The sequence below is a fragment of the Cervus elaphus genome, chromosome 33 (genome assembly GCF_910594005.1).
Source record: "Cervus elaphus chromosome 33, mCerEla1.1, whole genome shotgun sequence".
Classification (NCBI taxonomy): Eukaryota; Metazoa; Chordata; class Mammalia; order Artiodactyla; family Cervidae; genus Cervus; species Cervus elaphus.
This window is the reverse complement of record NC_057847.1, coordinates 23544013-23566625: the sequence shown is the minus strand read 5'-3', so window position 1 is coordinate 23566625 and position 22613 is coordinate 23544013. Positions and strand designations below refer to the sequence as shown.

Genomic DNA, 22613 nt, shown 5'->3' with positions numbered 1-22613 from the left:
ACAGGCCAAGACCAGAACAGAACTGTCCACCAGCCAATCTGTGCTCTCCCCCCTTTCCAGGGTGTATTTTCCATTAATAATATGCCAATATACCTACCATCCAATATACTGGCCAATCCTTTAGCTGAAGGTAATTTCTCTCCAGTTCTGATGCTGGACCAGCAAATGTGGTAGGTTTATGTCTCCCACCTAATAAATGATGGTTCTGGAAATTCATACAATCAGGATATAACTGAAATTTTATTTTGCAAATAAGTTATTATACTTAATCCTATTATACCCACTGTGTGATCACAGAAGTACCACTGCTTTCTTCCCCCGAATGCTCAATGTCAATGAGAACTGCATCACTGACCACTTTAAAAGCAAGCATTGCTATGGATAGAAAAATAAAATCAAGCAATTTCTTTCATCATTTTTTTCACCCAAACTCCATTCATTAGCTGACTTTGCATACGCTCCATCCATTTCAATTCCCCTTGGCTGAGCAGTTTATGTTGTAAAGAGCTGCAGCTTGCACTAAAAATACCCTTCTTCAATCTTTCTTTAAAAAAGTCTTTTTTTTCTGTGTCTGGTAAGAAGTGCTGAGTGGACAGTCCTGGTGGCTTCTGTTTATACTGTGAGCAGCTGCGGCACAAATCAGTACCAAGTTTCTCTTGATTTCTGCCTGGAACAATATTATCCTGCAGGGACCCACTCTGGGTGTCCAGAGGCTGATATATTCCTTACTGTCATACGTATGTGCCTAAGAGAGCAATTTTAGCCACTCTGATGCTGCCAGAAGCAATGGACAGTGATGGGGTGGCACCATGCCACCATATTCTTTTCATAAGCCATCAACAGCACACATTTATCTAGTGCCTACTGTGTACAATCCTATCTCCTAAGTTTATGTACTAAGTACTATGTACTAAGTGGGCTTTCCCCATGGCTCAAGCGGTAAAGAATATGCCTGCAACGAAGGAGATGCAGGTTTGATTCCTGAGTCAGGAGTATCCCCTGGAGGAGGAAATGGCAACCCACTCCAGTGTTCTTGCCTAGAAAATCCCATGGACAGAGAAGTCTGGCAGGCTGCAGTCCATGGGGTCACACAGAGTCGGAAATGACTGAGCATACACACACACACACATGACATGACATGATGTACTAAGTATATGTGCTAAGAATAGGAGAAATATTAAATATTTGTTGAGTATTTCCTATGTGCCGAGCACTAAATCAAATGTGTTATGCATGCATTGTCTAATTAGGCCTCCCTCACTATGATCCTTTGTGGCAGAGTAATGTCTCTGCTTTTCAACACCCTGTCTAGGTTTGTCATCGCTTTCCTACCAAGAAGCGATTGCCTTCTGATTTCACGACTGCAGTCACCATCGGCAGTGATTTTGGAGCCTGAGAAGAGGAAATCTGTCACTATTTCCACCTTTCCCCCTTCTATTTGCCATACAGTAATGGGGCCGGATGCCATGATCTTAGTTTTTTTAATATTTAGTCTTAAGCTGGCTCTTTCACTCTCCTCCTTCACCCTCATCAAGAGGCTCTTTAGTTCCTCTTCACTTTCTGCCATTAGAATGGTGTCATCCATATATCCGAGGTTGTTGATGTTTCTCCCACCTATCTTGATTCCAGTTTGTAACTCATCCAGCCCAACATTTCTCATGATGTGCTCAGCATGTAGGTTAAACAAACAGGGTGACACAAGACATCCCTTTTGTACTCTTTTCTCGATCTTGAACCAATCATTTGCTCCACACAGGGTTCTAACTGTTGCTTCTTGACCCGCGTACAGGTTTCTCAGGAGACAGGTAAGATGGTCTTGGCAGGAAAGCAGTGACAAACCTAGACAAGATGTTGAAAAGCAGAGACATTACTCTGCCAACAAAGGTCCGTATAGTCAAGGCTATGGCCTTCCCAGTGGTCATGTACGGTTGTAAGAGCTGGACTGTAAAGAAGGCAGAAAGCCAAAGAATTGATGTCTTTGAACTGTGGTGCTGGAGGAGACTCCTGAGAGTCCCTTGCACAGCAAGGAGATCAAATCAGTCAGTCTTAAGGGAGATCAACCCTGAGTATTCACTGGAAGGACTGATGCTGAAGTAGAAGCCCCGGTATTTTGGTCATCTAATGTGAACAGACGACTCATTGGTAAAGTCCCTGATGATGGGAAAGATTAAGGGTGGGAGAAGAGGGCATCAGAGGATGAGACTGGAGAGCATCACTGATGCAATGAACATGAACTTGGGCAAACTCTGGGAGATGGTGAGGGACAAGGAGGCCTGGCATGCTGAAGCCTAGGAGGTTGCAAAGAGTCGGACATGACTGGGTTACTGACCAACCACAACACTGTGAATCAATGCAGGCTTTATTGTTATCCCAACTTTATGCTTAAGCATATTCCCAAGATTATGGCATCTCTATAAAAAAGTACTCCCTAGTTACTTTATCTAATGCAAGTACCTTTTTCTCCATCTCAGCTCCTGGTTTTTTCTTTATAATGCTCTTCACATTTTTTAATTTATTTGCTCATTTATTGGATTTTTTGCCGTCTCTCTCACTAGAATGTTATGCTGCATGTGGCTAGAGGTTGTTTATCTTTGGTTTTACTGCCTAGCAGAGTACGTGGACATACAATATGATTTCAGAAAGTGTTAGATGAATGGATGCCTGAATGAATGAGTGAAGGAATGAATAAAATTGAAAGGAAGATATTAAGTGTCTTGTGCAAGCTCATAGAGCTAGTGAGTGACAGAGCTGTGATTCAATATCCACTTGCTTAAGCACATCTATACTGTTCTAAATATACGACAATTTTATCAGGAATTTGGAGTCTAACCACAGAAAGCAATACAGGGGACTCAGGGGGTCTGCACCCAAGAGAAAAGTTATTTTCTTGGGTGTGGTCTGGAACTACTTCCTATTTTAGAACTCAGTAGATCCTCAACTGAATGTGTGTTAAGATATCTTCTAAATATACTGATCCACCAACCGCATCACCCTTTCTCATTCATTTTTTATTTCTTTCCTCCACTTTCCTTTGTGCTATTATCATCCTGAAATGATACAGTGGAATTTCCATAGAAGTAATAGCTTAGCTGTGTTCTCCTTCCAGCAGGGCTGGGTCATTTGTTGAAGCCATCGGAAAAAAAGACCCCTCCCCCCAGCATCATCAAGATAGCTTTATGGGTACTTATAGTGGGCACTGGGCCAACTAGAACTCTCAAGCACCTGCATAAAGTAACTAGAATGTCTCTGCAGCCCATCAATATGTGCATTCAAATGAGGTCCCATTAACATTATCTCAAACGACTTTCTCTCAGCCCTCCCTGCTCCAACCTCTGCCAAACCTTCCCAATAGATTCCTGGGCATCCCCAAGGAGAGAATGGCCTAGCTTGCACACCTTTCATGCAAGTCCCCTAACACTCCAGTATCTTCTGTTCCTCCGCTCATGACAAAGCTGGAGGGAACCTCACCACGGTAGCAGTGGATGAGGCCCATGACGGGATGAGGCCCATGACGGGAACACAGCGTTTGTAACACAGGTGATACCCCTCTCGCTCACCAGTCTGCAAGAAGCCAAAGCTCCCTGGGCTCCTGAGCATGAGGGTCCTCACCCAGCTTCTGCGCCTCATTCAGTATGCCCAGGAGGGGCCACTTTGGGGTCCAAATAACAAAGTCTCTCATGGAATTAGCTCCTTCAGCTTCTCCCATCAACCAACAACCCAGCCCAGGGAATCAGTTGCAGGCAGAGTCAAAGCCATGTCTTCAGTCCTCCATGTCTCTGTGCCCCTCTCAAAGCCATGCAACACAACACAAAACAAAATGAAACGAAAAAACCGCCACCAGGAACAACACTAGCACACTCTGTTTCCTTGCTCCCAAAACAAGAGCCCTCATGGATTCCGACTCATACGAAGTTATACTCAGAATAGTCACTGGTATATGCTGCTATATGTATATACTTGGAGACCCAGAGTAGCCTCTCTTGTTCCACAAGCTACCAAAATCTGACCCTTGCTCTATTTTCAGCTATAGCATCATGCTACCATGCACCAAAAGTCGGCTCTATATGTGAGCTCCACCGTTAATTACTCAGAGACACCACCATGCCACTAACTCTCTGGGTCCTACAAACACTGTACAATGCATATATATTCCTGGTCTCCTTTGCCTGCTCAGTCAGCAGTTTTGCTTATGTCTGTTACCTACAGCTGCAAATGTTACATAACAAACCACTCCCAGTGTTGGCGGCTTAAAGAACAACTGTTTGTTCTCACTCATACATGGGGTTTGTCTGGTCCAGGCTTGATTCAGCTAGCCTTGATCTCAGTCTACAGACTGGATCAAGATCTGCTGTACATGCTTGTTGTCATCCCCATTCAATCACAAGGCTGGCCTTGGCACTTTCTTCTCATGGCAGAAACGTGAGAAGGGCCAGCCCGACTGTACCAGCAGGTTTCCAGTCTTTGCTTCTGTCATGTCTGCTGCAATCCCATTGAGCAAAGCAGGTCACGTGGCCAAACCCAGCATCAGTGGAGCAGGAAAGTACAACCCCATGTGAAGGTATGGAGGGCCAGGATTTGGGGGCAGGAGTGAATGTATGATGAATAATCACCTCATGTACCACACACCCAAATCTAAATGCACAGGGTCAGTAAACATGCCATCAGGAGGAAGTCAAGATTTGGCCTGAGATAGTCTGCTCTAAGAAGGTTACGTAGAAGAACACACACACCTCTTATACAGTGCAAATAGTTCACATCAAAGCGCTACCACTCAACATCTTGGTCAGCGACTGGATGATCTTGCTTGAGACAGTCACGACTTGCCCAGTGAGGGACCCTGGTTTCTAGAACCAATGCAGTCTTGTCATTAAAGAAGTCATACCTTCTTTCTCTGATTTAGTATTGCATGCTATTTGAATTGCCTGGGCTCCAGAACCTTCTGTTTACTTTCTCTCTCCCCATCCCAGGCCCATTTTCAACTCCCCTGTGTTCATACTTTTCTCCTCATCCCAGACTACTTCTGGAGAAGCCTGTGAGGGCTTTGTAAATTCAAAGCAGGAAGAAACAGAGGTCCCTTCCTAACTCCCTCCTTCTTCCAGTTCAAATGACGTGTGTGAGGGGACATATCTCTCTCTGTATATGATACACCATGTTCAGTAAACACATGCACAGCACTTGCCCTCCTACAGTGGGGGAAGTTTCCAGCACTATGCTGGGGCCCCTCTGGCGTCTATTGTTCTGCATTTTACCTTTGACCTCAAATAGTCACAGAGATGCTTTCTTTTACAAGAACAGTGACATAGAGTTTAGTCACATGTTTAATTCTTCAAAGTCAATATTTGCAAAAAAACATAAGCACAGCATGATACTGCCTTGGAGTTGTTGATTAATCCCTTTCTGAGGCTTCTCTTCTTTAAATTTCTTTTTTGTTTTCAGCTCATCATTAGTCCCGTAATGGGGTGTGTACCAGTTTGTGTGAGTACATTATCTTGTTGCCCTAAAGCCTGGTAAAGACTCTAGTGGATATTTATTCTGGGTGTAGACTTCCTCCTTCCCATCTTGTTCCAGGAAGAATAATAAGAGTGACTTAATCCTGCATCCTTGGGAAATAGAAAGCAGCCATAGATGGCTAAGAGAAGCCATATTGGTACTGATGTAATCTGCAGCCTAGATGAGGAGTGTTGGTCACCTGTTTAAAAGTGAAAGCTAAACATCACCATGAAGTAAATAGCCCTTTGGTACCATTTCATGTACAAAGAAATGGAGGCACATGGATAGACTAAATAACAAAAGAGAGTCACACTGAATTAGTGGGCACTTTAAATGAACTTTAGGAGTCTCTGCTTCTCAAAGCACCGAACTCCTCTTTTGAGACTTGGCATCGTGACTCTTTGACTGCACAAATCCCCTTTTACGTGGCTTTTAGATAGAACAAGAAGTAGAATTGAGAAAATATCAGTAAAGTTCTGTTCTGTAAGAGAAAGATGAGCCACTTCAGTCTCCTACCAATTTTCCATTCCTCCCTCCTAAGAGATTAAACAGATTTTAATCACAAATCTTCTGGCCCACTGGTTTTTCAGCCCATCCGCTACACCATGGGATAGGGGATTTTCATTTTTCTATGTCGGTTTATATGATCACTTATGTAGCCTGCAGACCTCAGAGAAATGAAACATTGGTTTCTTTCAAATATTAGGGCTTTACTGTATTTTGTTTTCACTTTCAAAAATGTAATCTGAGTATCTTAGCTTGGGATCATTAAGTGGCAAAAAATTAGCCAAGTAACATGGCTCATAGAATTTGGGACAATTACAAGCTTCTTGCAAAGCTGAAAGGAAAAGCCTTTGAGTCAAGGCCATTCAGTAAATTTCAGGTAAAATGAAAATTCCATTAAGTTTTGTAAAATCTGTTTGCTTGGCAAGAAGTAAAAAAAATAATTTCAAAACCAATGAAAAAACCTAAAATTCATTCAGACAGGCTTTTCTGGGCAAAGGCCTTCAGCAGATTTCTGCCTGGAGCCAGAACATCTACTGTCTGCTAACTCTTGGGTCCTCTTTATTCTCAGAGCTCACAGTCTGCCTGTTTCTAATTCCTCTGTACCAGCATATCTGTTAATGTCCCGAGTGTCTTCCTTTACAGCCGTGAGATCATCTGTGTATTATTAACTAACTGCAAATTAAAGTCATTACTTGGTGCTTAATTTTATGTAACATTTCTTTGTAATGTGTACAAAAGAAATTTGTTTTTACAGGAGTTTGGTAAATAGCATGTGCCATGATTAATTAGAGAATATAATGGGTCTGTTGATTTGAAATTAAATTCAATGCAACAATCTTCTCTAAATATAATTTCTTAAATGACATTTCAAGGTGTGTGAGCCTCTAAAAAGAAGTGAACATCCTGCATCCATAGTCTTTATGCCTTGTCCTAGATCTATCTGTTGGATTTTTTTACCTGCTAAAGGACTCGCTTTTATTTTTCTCAAATAAAAAGTGTGCCTGGAGCACTCTAAGAAATAGTATCATTCAAAGAGCAATTTTTAATCCTTTTTTGGGGAGAAGGTAGAGTGTATAAATGAATAACAAATAAGCAAATCCTTAATTACTTGGAGGTCAGTTACAGTTCAGAATAGTTCATTCCTATGTATGTATGTTTGTATGTGAGAGTCGCTCAGTCGTGTCCAACTCTTTGCGACCCCATGGACTATACAGTCCATGGAATTCTCTAGGCCAGTATACTGGAGTGGGTAGCTTTTCCCTTCTCCAGGGGATCTTCCCAACCCAGGGATCAAACCCAGGTCTTCCGCATTGCAGGCAGATTCTTTACCAGCTGAGCCACAAGAGAACCCCTATACCTTCGCATACCTGATGCGAAGATCTGCCTCTTTGGAAAAAAACTTGATTCTGGGAAAGATTGAAGTCAGGAGGAGAAGGGAACGACAGAGGTTGAGATAGTTGGATAGCATCACCGATTCTATGGACATGAGTTTGAGTAAGCTCTGGGAGTTGGTGATGGACAGGGAAGCCTGGTGTGCTGCAGTCCATGGGGTCGCAAAGAGTTGGACACGACTGAGTGACTGAACTGAACTGATAGTTCATTCCCCTCCAGTTACATGCTCTCCTCCTTGTCTTTATACACACCAAGTACATTCCTGCATCAGGATCTTTGCACTTATTCCTTCTGCCTAGACATCTTTCTGCCTGGGTTTTCATGTGACTCAAATCTTAGGGACTTCTCTGGCCATCCAAGCTAAGGAAGATCCTTACCCCAGTCCCTCTCACATCACTATTCACAAAACAAATCACTCTGATTATTATTTGGCTTTGTGTTTGTTCATTGCTTTTCCTCTGTCTCTTTCTATAGGAGGTAGGATCCTTGAGAATGGAAACTTGCCGCCTTATCCTCCTTATATCTCGAACACCTAAAACAATGCCTGACATACTAGTGCTTAACAAATCTTTATGGAATGAAAGAATGAATTGCATTGTTCTCACCAGCCCCTTTAACTGTGTTCTTAATGGAGAGAAAGCACAATTGGCTATAAAATTTCCTGAAGAAATAGAAAAGAGAAATTCAGTATTTGTTGGCTAAGCATGAGATGCACTGGAAGGAAATGAAAAATTAAAATGTGAACAAGTTAAATGACAGGAAGAGCAGAAACAAAGGCTGGTACTAATTGCTTAGTTTGCACAAACACAAAATATCAAGTGGGAAGTGAAACCTTCAATTAGTTGGCACCCTCTTTATAAATCCAACAACCAGTTTGAGTTATTCCCATTAAAATAACTTAACCAAGACACTGTCTCTGCTGGTAGTAAATTAAAAGATCTGAATATTCCGTCAACTTTCTTATATTTAAGACAGGATTCTTGGGGTTGATATGATGTTTCACAGTGTAGAGATAAAAGGAAGCATGAAATGAGGGTCCTGCAGTAATGCAAGAGTTTCTGACAGAATAAGAACTGAGAGGCATAGATTTCCATGTGAAATGCCATATCATATTTACAGCTTGTCTTCAAAATACACTGAAGTCTCTCTTTCTCCCCAGGCTCCTATGCCTTTTAAAGCTCTTCTCAACTCATCAAGAAGTCTATATCAAACAACGGAGCTAGCCTACTAGTATTAATAAGATTTTATTCTCCAGTTGTGATTGGGATCCAGAAAATATCTATATTCTGATTTTCTCAATGTGCTTAGGGGGAGCAGAAGTCTCCGTGACAGTGTGCCATAAGTTACAATTTCCTTGTGTTCAACTCCTATCTCTGCCACTTACTAACTGCACACTTTGCCAAGATATCAATTTCTCTGAGTCTCAGATTTCTCATCTATAAAATGGGCCTGATGAAACTCCTGTGGATTAGATGTAAAGCACCTGTTTTCATGTAATCGCATGTGTCAAATTTTGTATTTATTGCTTTTTGACTTTCAGTTGTAATATAGAGAGTTATTCCTACACCAGATTTTAGAGAAATTCATCCAGTTTTTTTTACATGTTATTTTTTACCTGTAAATTTCCCAGTCATTCAAAAGTTGTCCTGGTATACACAGAAATCTCTTTGCATATGACTATCCAGTTATCCTAATACCACTTATTAAAAAGTATATCTTGTCCTCCCTAATTAGGGATGCCCTTTTACTTTACACTAAATTTTTATATGCAGATAGGTCTATTTCTGAATTTTATGCTCTATCTATTCATGCATTAATACCAAACTGATTTAATTATATAAGTTTATGGTATATTTTAATATTATGCATTTTTTTATTTTTTAGGAGTTTCCTGGCTATTTTTGCATATTTATTCTTCCAAACACAGTATAAAATCAACATATTTGGCTCTAGGAAAAAACTTAATAGCATTTTTACTGGAATTTTATGAAATTGTTTAAATATAAGAAAAGCTAAGATCCTATTACAATGTTGAATTTTTCTATGAACACAGTTCATCTTTCCAACTAAGTTTAATTTTATGTCTTCATGACTGCTTATAACTTTCTTCATATAAGTTATGAATACTTCTTGTTAAACATTATTTTATTTTGTTTATAACTACCAGACATTTAGTCTTTTCTTCCATTATGTCTAACTGGTTTTTGTTTGTGTGTCTTGATTCAATAATCATACTGTAGTAGTATTAATATTGTTGTTCTGAAACTTTTGTGTGTGTATTAGTAACAAAAATGTGTGTGTGTGCCACTGAGAACTGGGATTTGTAGCTTTGGTGAGAGCAGGCCCAAATGTTAGATCAATGAGAGTAAGTAAAAATCCTGTAGTTCTGAAAATGAATGAGGTAGCAATACTAACTCATTATATGATTTATGTTTTAAAAGTACTCATTTTCTAGTTCTGTCCACTGGAAAAGCCTGTGAACAATGACTAGCCCAACAGCAATGAGCACTTCCAGAACCCTGATTATGTCTGTAAATTCTATTTCTCACCAAAAGAAAACAAACCTCTTGGAAAGACAACTGATTCTGGGTGGGAGGCAGGAAGTTTATTAAATGAGTCGAGAATATCTTATCATATCAGTAGCAAGGAAATGATGGAAAACTACTAGGATTCTGTCCAAAGAATTTGGGTACCAGCTTAAAGAAGATTCAGCTGACTAGAGATGGAATCATCTGAGCATCAGTAGGATGATAAATGCAATGAATTGAAACATATCAGGTATATTTAAATCAGTAGGATACCAAAAAACCAAACCCATTAATCACTTTTAGAGAATGCTAAGGGAAACAATCCAATGTGTTAAGGAAAAAAAAAATGATCTCCAAGTGATATAAGAATCAAGGGGAACTTTCTCTTTGCAGAAATTTTTTCAACCAATAAACAAATAAGGAGTGACAGAATTAGGATATTACCATTTGCAGCCTCCTAATGAATTAATAGATCTGGGCAATGACCACCACTGGCTGTTCACATCACCAAAAAGAGACAATCAGGCATTATATACCTCCTAATAGAAGTGAAAAACACTATGTGTAAAATATTCTTGACAAAATAATTGAACCTGAATCTTATCAAGCATCTAGATCTAACTACCAATTTACAGCTTACAATGGCAAAAGAACACATTAAACAACATCACAGGGACATGATCAACAAAATTCAAATTGTTGGAAACCCCAGGACAAACAGCCAGCCTCTTCAACAATAACAAATGAACAAAATTGCAAGGAACAAAAACAGAGAAAGAAATGGTAGGGAGACCTATAAATGTTGTGGACTTGCAAATGTATTTATTTGATCATTTCTGAAAAGGCAGGGTAGAATAAATCCATTTTCTTATAGTCCCACTGTAAACAGACTGAATTTCAGAGCTCTTAGTTTGCTTTACAAACTTCTGAAGAGTGAGCATCAGCAACTTAGCAAGCTTTTTCCTTCCCCTCCAGGTTCTCCTGAACTTGGAGGTGGGGATGTTCTGGGGGGGTGTGCTGCTTGGGGACGAATTAGTGATAACTGATGCTAAATAAAGAACATATGGTTGGACTTGCCAAACTCTTTCCACCTCCTCCCATAGGCCACAGGAGGACTTGGATTATTCTTTAACTAAAGTCATTTAGTAAGCAAGTGAAGTTTATCAAACACAGAGAATGGAGGCAGGCTTCCATTATAGATAATTTCCAAAGGTAGGAACAGATGAATAACTTAATTATTCAGCTCTTTCTTTTGCTGTCCAGACTGAAGTATGCCAGCAATGAAGCTCAGATCCTTGGTCCACTGAGTCACTGATATAATGCACTCAGTACCTTTGACTAAAATGTGTTGGAAAAGTCATCTTTGGATGGAGTAGTTAATTATAATGATGATACTATACAAGGAAAATCAAAACAGTAAGCAGCAGACAGTGACCCTTTCCTCTTGAACCCCAATGATCACTCCACTCATGCAGCTTTATAGTCCAGGTCAACTCAACGGGGAGAGCAGAGGGTGAGCTCAAAGAAAGAGGGGACCTTTTCCCGGATTCGTGGGCCACACTTCAGAGCTTCCTGGATCCCAGCATCCTTACCTTTATAGTTGAAGAGTTATGGGGAATTGAAGGTTTAAGACTCTTTTTTTTTTTTCACTAGTGCAGTAAAATGATATAAATAGCTGATCTTTTTAAGGTATACCATACAATTACCTTGTACTTTTCCCATTGCACACTCCATGATTTAGATACATAGATAGCCTCCCCATTATGTTCAATCACTTCCCAGCAGCAAGATGCCTGCCTTGGAAGAGATAACTATTAGTACATCTTTAGCTGGTCCAATGTTGAGAAGATAGTTACCTCCCAAAATCATGTCTGAACCAGTTCGGAAATGATTTTGGATTCACTTGTGATGTCCCATGTCCCAGTGACAGTCCTGGGTGCCTTGTCCATGGTGGTGCACATCTCCTACTTGTGATCTAGCAGCCTCCCTGGTCTGAATTTCCCTTGATCCTTGCAGTATCCTCCATGCTATCAGGAGTATTTCTGACCCCATCATCAGTTACTACCAATTCCCCCCTTGACAGGGCTATCACTGTAGAGCCAAGAAAGAATTCCAGTAAGTATCAGGACATTCTTACTCTCCATCAGACCAAATCAGGTCAGGTTTCTACCTGTTAACGAGGTCATACAACTCTGGCATTGTTCTCACGCTAAAAAATGCTGTCATATGAAGCGATTTTTCTTAAAGGTAGGTAGAGTGGATGGAACCATTCTAAGAGTGTGATGCAGTCCATAGCTGCATGCTCCTCGTCAGGACAGCTGCTCCCAACTCCTCAATTCACCAAAACACAATGGAGGCTCAGGTTCTCCGAGTTCCAGCTCCAAGACACAGGATTCAGCCAGTTTTTGAAGCCCTGGTGATGTTTTGTGGTCAGAACTGTATATGGGGCTTCCCTGGTGGCTCAGTGGTAAAGAATCCACTAGCCAGTGCAGGAGACATGGGTTTGATCCCTGATCCAGGGAGCTCACACATGCCACAGAACAGCTAAACCCATGTGCTACGACTATCAGACCTGTGCTCTACGGCCTGGGAGCCACAAGTCCTGAGAACCTGTGCCGCATCTGCTGCAGCCTGCATGCCCTAGAGCCCGCGCTCCAAAACAAGGGAAGCCACTGCAGTGAGAAGCCCCTGTACCACGGCTGAAGAGGAGCCCCTGCTCGTCTCAACTATAGAAGGCCATGGCAGCAACAAAGATCTAGCAGAGACAAAAATAAATCAATGAAAACTATTTTTAAAAAAAGACTATATATGCAGCCTGCAAGAGGCGAGCCCACTTCTGGTGGAAGAAGGTGTAATGAACCGTCACCCTGAATCTGCATAGCTGAAGCCAGCGGGTGGTTATTGCGCACGAAGCACTGGTACTGGGGCAGCTGCTCACCCTTCCAGTGTCACCAGAAGCATGCAATGCCCCAGGCCACTCACCCCAAATGTTGCTTGTCCAACCAGCCTGAAGTTGAGACTCTGCTCACCAGAGGTGCAGCGGCGAGCAGTCTCACTGAGCCCTGAGCACCCACCTGGCCTCCCAGCAGCAGCCACTCTCCTGTCACCCCATCTTGAGAGTGGGGACACCTGTCTATTAAAATTGACTTTTACTTCACAGATCCTAATGAACAGAGCTTGTTTGGAACCTGTCTCAAGCAAAGGAAACGTTGTTACACTCTGTTTTAAGGAAAACAGGACCAGTATAGTGTTCATGAAAAGTAGATGAGGTGGGCTGCAGAAATCAGGAAGCGTTGAGAGCACCAGGGCCCAGAAGTCAGGGAGGGTGAAAGCACAGACCAAGCGAGGCAGTCGTGGCATCTTGCCCACGAATTGACACCTGTCACAACCTCATTAGCTAGGGTCTCCAGTTTGGCCATCTGGGAAATATTGGGGCTTGAAAGAATGCTAGAATAGGGACCTGGGGAAAGCTTAGCTATGTTAAACTGTGCCCTCCAATTCAACTAGAGATAAAAAAAAAAGACAGAGGAAGGAGACATATCTCCAAATTCAATTCTCCTATCTTTGCTTATGTTTTATGGAGAACTTATGTCATTCACAAAAGAGATGTAGTTTCCCCAGGGGAGACAGCAGGTGTACATTTCCTCTCAAGGTTATTTAATTGCTGTCAAGAAGACGTATGATTAACAAAACCAAATGCTGGAAATATGAAGTAAAGACAATTTTAAAGTTGTTTATATAGTTGATTACAGTATATCATACACTGTGTTTATTTGCCATAAAGCTGTCTATCACAGACTGTTTCCACACCTGTGCATCCACACTAAACAGCCCACCGCTTCACTGTGTGGAAATTCCCAACTGAGACAATGGCCAGTGCCCGGCAGAAGTGGCTTTTTCTTGCGGTGTCTCAGTTACCCCCTGGACACCAGCTTCACGCCAATAAAGGTGGGGTCTGAAGCCTGCCGACCCAGCCTAAAGCCTGTTTTGATGAGAGCCCTTTGAGCATTACAGAAGGAAAGCAGTAGGGAATGACAGACTTTTGGGCTCCTCATTGTTCTTTGTGAGGTTGCTGCTCAAAGTGAGGCCTACTGTCAGAAATTTCTTAGTTACTGTTTGGAGATGAGACAAGAACAGAATTGAGAGGAAGCATTTAGAACTGCTGGGCTTCCTTGGTGGCTCACAGTAAAGAATTCACCTGCAATGCAGGAGATGCAGGAGACGTGGGTTTGATCCCTGGGTTGGGAAGATCTCCTGGAGGAAGGTATAGCAACCCACTCCAGTGTTTTTTCCTGGAGAATCCCATGGACAAAGGAGGCTGGAAGGCTACAGTCCATGGGGTCGCAAAGAGTCAGACACGACCGAGCGACTGAACACAGCACAGCATTGAGAACTGTTGGCAGCCATGTGGCAGCTTAAGTTTATTTCTGTTGAATCTAATTAAAAAATGGGACTTGAATTTTGTGTACATTGATTTTTATTCCATTTTAAGTTATTTTTGTTGCATTTTATAAAATATTAGGCTGTGACAGACTGGAAATTAAAAAAGAAACGGATTCTTCACCACGCATAGTTTGAGAAGCATTGCTTCAGAGCAAAAGCCCACATGCATGCTACATCCCAGGGTTTCACTTTGACATTCTGACACTCTGTCCCCAAGGGGCAGCCAATGGCAAAAAAAAAAAAAAAAAAAATGTGGATTTAAAAAGATGGTCTCCCAAAGGATCAAACGATCCTTCATAGGTGAGAAACAATTATCTAATTTACTACACATGCATTAGGTCCATGCCAGAGGTTGGTATTCCTAATGAAACCAGTCCAACTGATCCCTGTCACAACATAATCGTTAGGCTTTTCAATAATGGCAGTAGTAGTAGAAACAGTAGCAGCAGCTAAGATTTACAAAGGACTTACCATGATGCAGATACTGTCCTAAATACTTTACATATACAAAATATCAAGTCACTTCTCTCTCTTTGGAGTAATATACATGGAGTAATATACATGTACCAAAAGAAGTATAGCATCAAGTCTGTTTACAATGATTCCTTGTATAGCTATGAAAATTTGCTAACAAATGACCTCTTTTTCAGGTATTTCAAGACATGATGCCATGTATACTAGAGACAATTATTAAAGACTAGAAACATAATACCCAGGAAGTAAGAGTTTTGTGTTCAGATATTGGGCATAGTGCATAGCTGGAAAAAAAATTAATACTGAAACAGCATTCAGTTTTAGAAAATACAAGGATATTTTGAACTACATTTTCCTTTTTTGTTGTTCCATTTGGAAGTTCTCAGGCATGAAACGGAGATAAAAATATAAATGGAAGAAGCAAAGACAATGTAAGCCAACTCGCATCAGAGCATAGAGACATTATCCAAGATGAAGTCTTCCACCGGCAACTTTTTTCCCCACAACCTGGCTGATTTTTTGAAAAGATAAATAAAAATTTTAAAAACCTTTAGTTAAACTAAATAGAAAAGACTCAAATAAATAAGACCAGAAATGAAAGAGGAGACATTACAACTCTTACTATGCAAATACAAAGGATCACAAGAGACTACCACTGTTATATGCCAACAAATTGGATAACTTAGAAGAAAAAGATATATTCCTAGAAATAGATGACCTACCAAGACTGAATCATGAGGAAACAAAAATCTGTACAGACCAGTAACAAGTAAGGAGATTGAAAAACCTCCACACAAAGAAAAGTCTAAGATCAGCTGGTGAATTCCACCCAACATTTGAATAAGAATTAATGCCAATTCTTCTCAAACTTCCCTGACCCTGATGCTGGGAAAGAGAGAAGGCAGGAGGAGAAGGAGCGACAGAGGATGAGATGGTTGGATGGCATCACTGACTCAATGGACATGAATTTGAACAAGCTCTGGGAGATAGTGAAGGACAGAGAAGCCTGGTGCACTGAAGTCCATGGGGTCGCAAAGAGTCAGAAACAATTGAGTGACTGAACAACAGTTTCTCAAACTCATCCAAAAAATTAAGAGGAAGGAGCACTCTCAAACTTGTTTTATGAGGTTAGTATTATCCTGATAACCAAGCCAGATAAGGATACTACAAGGAAACTACAGACCAATATCCTTGATGAATCAGTTCAGTTCTGTTCAACCACTTGGTCAAATATTGGTACATAAATTCTCAACAAAATACTAGCAAACCAAATTCAATAGCACATTAAAGGGATCATACACCATGATCAAACTGGATCTATCCCTGGGATGCAAGAGTAGTTCAGCACACACAAATCAATTAATGTGATACATAACATTAAAAGAATGGAAGATAAAGATCAGATGATCATCTCAATAGATGCAGAAACTGGATATAGAAAGAACATATTTCAACATAATAAAGGCTGTATATGACAAACTCACAGCTAACACATCTTTTTTTCTCTAAGATCAGGAAAAAGAGAAGAATGCCCACTCTCACCTCTCCTATTCAACATAGTACTAAAAATCCTAGCCAGAGCAATCAGGTAAGAAAAGGATATAAAAGCCATCCAAATTGGAAGATTAGAAATAAAACTGTCTTTTCTTCAGATGATATGATCTTCAATATAGATTATCCTAAAAACTCCATCAAATAACTGTTAAAATGAATCAGTGAATTCAGTAAAGTTGCAGGACATAAAATTAACTTACAGAAATCAGTTGTGTTTCTATACACTAACAATGAAAAATTTCAAAAATAAATTAAGAAAACAATTCCATTCACAATAGCATCATAACAATAAAATACTTAGAAATAAATTTAACCAAGGAGGTAAAAGATCTGTGCACTGAAAACTATAAGACTTTGATGATAGAAGTTGAAGACACAAATAAATGGAAAGATATTCTTTGTTGATATTGTTTAAATGTCCATACCACTCAACTCATCCATAGATTCAATGTAATTTCTGATAAGCTGCAATGCCATTTTTCACAGAAATAGAAAAAAATCCTAAAATTTGTATGGAATCACAAAAGATCTCAAAACAATCTGAGAAAACAAACAAAGCAGAAGCCATCATTTCCTGATTTCAAACTATAGCACAAATCTGTAGTAATCAGAACAGTATTACACTGACATAAAAAATAGACACAGACACCAATGGAGCAGAATAAAGACCCGAGAAATAAACCCTTGCACGTACAGTCAACAAGTATTTGATAAGTGAGCCAAGAATACTCAGTGAAGAAAGGATAGTCTCTTCAATAAATGATGTTGAGAAACTGGATTGACACATAGAGAAGAAAATTGGACCCCTATCTTAACCACACACAAAAGTTAACTCAAAATGGGTTAAAGACTTAAACATGAGACATGAAGCTTTATAATTCTTAGAAGACAACACAGGTGGAAAAAACTTTGAAATTGGTCCTGAAAATATTTCTTTGGATTTCACATCAGAAGCACAAACAACAAGGGCAAAAATTAATATGTGGGACTATATTAAATTAAAAAACTTCTGAGCAGCAAAAGAAACAATCAACAAAATTAAAAGCCAACCTGTGGGGCGGCAGGAAATATTGGCCAATCATGTATCTGCTAAGAAGTTAATATCCAAAATATATAAAGAACTCGTACAATTCAATAGCAAATAAACCAAACAATTCAATTAAAAAATAAGCAAAGGACCTGAATAGACAAGCCCTTTTCACAGAAGATTTGGTGAATGAAAAGATTCTCAACATAATTAATCATTCAGTTCAGTTCAGTTCAGTTGCTCAGTCATGTCTGACTCTGCGACCCCATGAATCACAGCACACCAGGCCTCCCTGTCCACCACCAACTCCCGGAGTTTACTCAAACTCACGTCCATGGAGTCAGTGATGCCATCCAGCCATCTCATCCTCTGTCTTCCCCTCCTCCTCCTGCCCCCAATCCCTCCCAGTATCAGGGTCTTTTCCAATGAGTCAACTCTTCGCATGAGGTGGCCAAAGTATTGGAGTTTCAGCTTCAGCATCAGTCCTTCCAAAGAACACCCAGGACTGATATCCTTTAGGATGGACTGGTTGGATCTCCTTGCAGTCCAAGGGACTCTCAAGAGTCTTCTCCAACACCACAGTTCAAAAGCATCAATTCTTCAGTGCTCAGCTTTCTTCACAGTCCAACTCTCACATCCATACCTGACCGGGATATGCAAATCAAAACCACCATGAGATATCACTTCACACATATTAGGATAGCTATTATCAAAAAGATAAGAGGTAAGCTTTGGCAAGGATGTGGATAAAATGGAATCCTTGCACAGTGTTGGTAGGAATGTAAATTGGGGCAGAGTCTATGGAAAATAGTGATAGAGGATCCTCAAAAAATTAAAACTACCATATGATCTAAAAATCCTGCTTCTGGGTATATATCCAATGGAAATAAAACCAGGATCATGAAGCAAATACCTGTGCTCCCATGTTCATTGTAGCATCATTCACAAGAGCCAGGATACAGAAACAACCCAAGTGCCCAAAAACGGATGAGTGGAAAAGGAAAATGTGATATGCAAGGAATTATAGCCATCATGTTGGCTATAATCTGTATTATAGTATAATCATAAAAATACTGAACCATTATGCAGTACACCTGAAACTAATATAATATTGTAAATCAACTATTGTTGTTGTTCAGTCGCTAAGTCATATCCGATTCTTTGCGACCCCATAGACTGCAGCACTTCAGGCTTCTCTGTCCTATCTCCCAGAGTTTGCTCAAACTCATGTCCATTGATTCGGTAATGCCATCCAACCATCTCATTCTCTGTTGCCTCCTTCTCCTGGCCTCAGTCTTTCCCAGCATCAGGGTCTTTTGCAGTGAGTTGGCTCTTCACATCTGGTGGCCAAAGTATTGGAACTTCAGCTTCAGCCCTTCCAATGAATATTGAAGGTCAATTTCCTTTAGGATTGATTGGTTTGATCTCCTTGCTGTTCAAGCAGCTCTTAAGAGTCTTCTCCAGTACCACAGTTCAAAAGCATCAATTCTTCAGCTCTCAGGCTTCTTTATGGTCCACTTCTCAGCTATACTGAGAGTATATCAGCTATACTTCAATAAAAGAAGAAGACAGGGTACATATATACAATTGAATATTATTCAGTCATGAGAAAAAAGTAAATTCTGCCATTTGTGACAAGATGGATGAAACTTGGGGGCATGCTAAGTGAAATTAACAGAGAAACATAGATACTGTCTGGTATCACTTACATGTGAGATCTAAAAAAGCCAAACTCATAGAAACAAAGAGTAGAATGGTGGTTACCAGGGGCTGGGGGGTGAGGTAAATGGGAAGGTGTTGATCAAACTTTTTTAGTTATAAAATGAAAAAGTTTGGAGGATCTAATGTGCAGCATGGTAATTATAGTTAACAATATTATATTTTATACTTGAAAGTTGCTGAGAGCAGATTTTAAACGTTCTCACCATAAAAAAAAGAAATGATAATTGTGTAAGGTGATGGAGGTGTTGGTTCACGCTGTAGTGGTGATTATTTCACAATATATGCGTATCAAATCAACACATTGTACATCTAAAACTTGCACAGCATTGCATATCAATTATGTTTCAATAAAACTGGAAAAAAAAGATACTTTATTGGTAAAATGACAACTTGTGGGGGAAAACCCCCAAAAATATATTTCTGCGATCGTGTCCTGTACACTGGTTTTTGTTGCCCTGAATCAAATGCTTCATTAAGTGACTGTTATAATATTATTGCTGATCTCCTCTCTTCAAAATATATACCCAACTATCACTTTACCTTATGGCCCTTCTTGGAATCTGAAACCATATATTCTAAGGACATTCAAGAAAAGGAATTTTTAAATTTACTGTTTTACATAGACTGGATTGCATGCTTGCATGCTCAGTCACTTCAGTCATGTCTGGCTCTTTGAGACCCCATGGACCATAGTCTGCCAGGTTCCTCTGTCCATGGGATTCTCCAGGCAAGAATACTGGAGCGGGTTGCCATTTCCTCTTCCAGGTGATCTTCCTGACCCAGGGATCAAACACACATCGTCTAAGTCTCCTGCATTGCAGGAGGATTCTTTACCCACTGAGCCACCTGGGATTGGGTCACTACAAAATACAATCTTTGTATTTGTATACAATCTTTGTCAGCTCTCTGTAGCCTAGGCAAAGTATTTGTTTTCTCTCCAAGTCCATGTTGTTGAAAAACTTACTTGGAGCTGCCCCCAAACTGGGTCGATGCTAAAGCACTCCTAGAAGTGCAAAGATAATGTGTAAAAGAAAAAAAAAAATCCGTCAGTGATGTAGCCGAAAATGAATGTTAGAGCAATTCCCAGGCAGCAGAGGAAGAACTCAGTGTTTACATAATCCTAATGTGCATACATGGCTTCTTCATATTTTCCTGTTAAAGCTCATCTGGCTTTGCTCAAGACTTCAAATGCAGTGAATTCTAGGCAGCACCTAATATTTATTCATGCCATTGTAAGAGCATCTTTGCAGTTCTTGCCAAGGTCTGTCATAGAATATGTTTATCCAGCTGCATGGCAAAAACATCATACACAGTCATCATTTTACTCAGCCACCTACTCAATATTTTCTTCTATGATTAAATTAACTCATAAATATTACACCTTTAATGCCAGAAAGCTATGGTTCATCCAGCCAGTTGAATACTTGTTTGTCCATTTTCTAATGGCACTCAGTCATTTCATTATAGAGTCTGAAATAATGAAAATCATTGCATTTACTTAACATGCACAATAAACAGAGCAGGACCCATCTATGAGCTCCTTTATTATGCAGTGCAAGCCTGCAGAAGAAATTTTGTAGGAAGAACTGTAGGGATTGTGTTGAAAATGGTTTTGGTAAATACAAGCAAACAAGCTCTGATTGCTTAATGCACAGGATAGAAATGCTCACTCTATTTGCAACTGGCACAATTCTTTGCTCAACCCTGGAGGGTTTCAAATAAACACACACATCTTGGTCTTACTTGTACTTAATTCATTACCAGACTATACTCATGAAGCTGGTAAGCTGTTTCCAGGTACTGTGGCATTTTTGAGACTCTTTCCTTTAAACATCCACACCCAGTCTGTTGGTTTTTTTTTTTTTTTTAAGTATTAATCTCCATAGTAAAAGGATAGGAGCTTTGGGCAAGAATCTGCTGTGCCCTCCAAGGCTGACCTTGGTGAGAGCAGCACAATATGCTTCTCCATCTATATCTGGCCCTGGAGGCAAGAGCCACCTACCACAGGAACCTTATCAAATCACCTTCTGAACGACATATTTAGAGTTGGCACTGCAGGGCAGTTAGCTTTTCTAGAATTATATCCAAATTTGCTCCATCATTCTGGGAATAGCCTTGGTTAGCAATTGCTCATAATGTCAATGCTTTTGGAAACTTTTTACAGTCATTTTATTGTTTTTATTTCAAAAATAAAACTTAAAGGAGCTTGAAAAGTAGGTTTTTAGATGATCACACGATGGCCTGATTTCAGTGGTTTCAGTTCTGTGCCCTTTACTTTATGTGCACCCACTGAAATTAACCAAAATTAATCCATATTTGAACAAAGACTGTGGATACAAATGAGCCCTAACTTCCTAGCTCCTCGGTGTACTGCACTAGCTGAAATGTTTGGAATGCATTGGCCCTGGGAGGCGAAGAAGTTATAGCAAACAACATATGGGCTTTAAAAGCTGGAACTATCCAAGACAGAACAAGAAAGCTATTTTCACTTTCCTTGTTCCCTTTTTTTTTTTTCCCTCCAGAAGATGAGTAATTACTAATCACATTTCATTTTCATCTTTAGAGCTGCATCCCAAAAAAGCCAGGTCAGTTTAAAACTGCTGGTGAGTTTGCAGCCCTGTCCAATGATTACCTAATGCATTTGTGTCATCTGCTTTCCCTGTTGTGTGAAAACGCACGAAGGAAATGTGTTAAGTCCACTGAACTGTTCCTAGCTCTTTTATTCACCTTTCAGCATGCTAGTTCCTTCCCTTGGCATTGATATCATTATGCATTTGTCAAAGGCAGACTCTCACTTCAGGGGCCTCTATTATGTGTGACATTTGGCAGCAAATTTTGCCACTGGGGTTTGCTTATATCCTCTGTATGTTATTGTACTTCTTTGGCATTCAGTAAATTCCGTACACCCACTTCTTTGATGTTCATTCCAGCCCCTAAATGTGGAAACAATGACTGAAATTTTGGATCAAAGCATCTCATAGATGGCAGGCAACACCACTCTCTGATTATTCATTAGAACAGAGGGGATCTCCCCTCCCCACCTCCTCCGGCTAAGATCTAGGCCAGTAGTCCCCCCAGGACAGCTCTGACTTCCCCAGTGCAAAGGCACGAGAGGAAGCTAGAGAAAACAACTCCAAGGTTTTAGGAAAAAAGAGACTCAACAAAACAGCTAAAGTGAAGCTCATGGTCATTTCTAACTGTAGGGAAAGCTAACAACGGTTCCAGTTGGTCCTCTCATTTCTTTCCATGGGTCATACTCTGGTCTAGCACTTCTACGGGTCCAGGATTTTCTCAGGTTTGGAAAAGTCTCCAGATCTAATATCTGTATAACGTCAGCTGTACAAGATGGCCTAGATTTTTTTAAAATGCATATTTAAAAGAAGAGGTAAAGGGGTCCAGGGATTAAGAAATTTTTTAATTGAAAAAACCCCAAACTACCCAAATTTCAACAAGTTACTTTTGCAAACTATAATTAG

The 22613-nt window shown here is 40.2% G+C and overlaps 1 protein-coding gene and 1 pseudogene across 5 annotated transcripts in view; both read right to left on the bottom strand.

Annotated features, from left to right (window-relative positions):
- LOC122688494 (histone-lysine N-methyltransferase SUV39H2-like) overlaps positions 1–22613 on the bottom strand; it is a 380972-nt gene that overhangs the window by 39665 nt on the left and 318694 nt on the right. The window lies entirely within an intron of this gene.
- Positions 9448–12554, bottom strand: LOC122688330 (annotated as a pseudogene).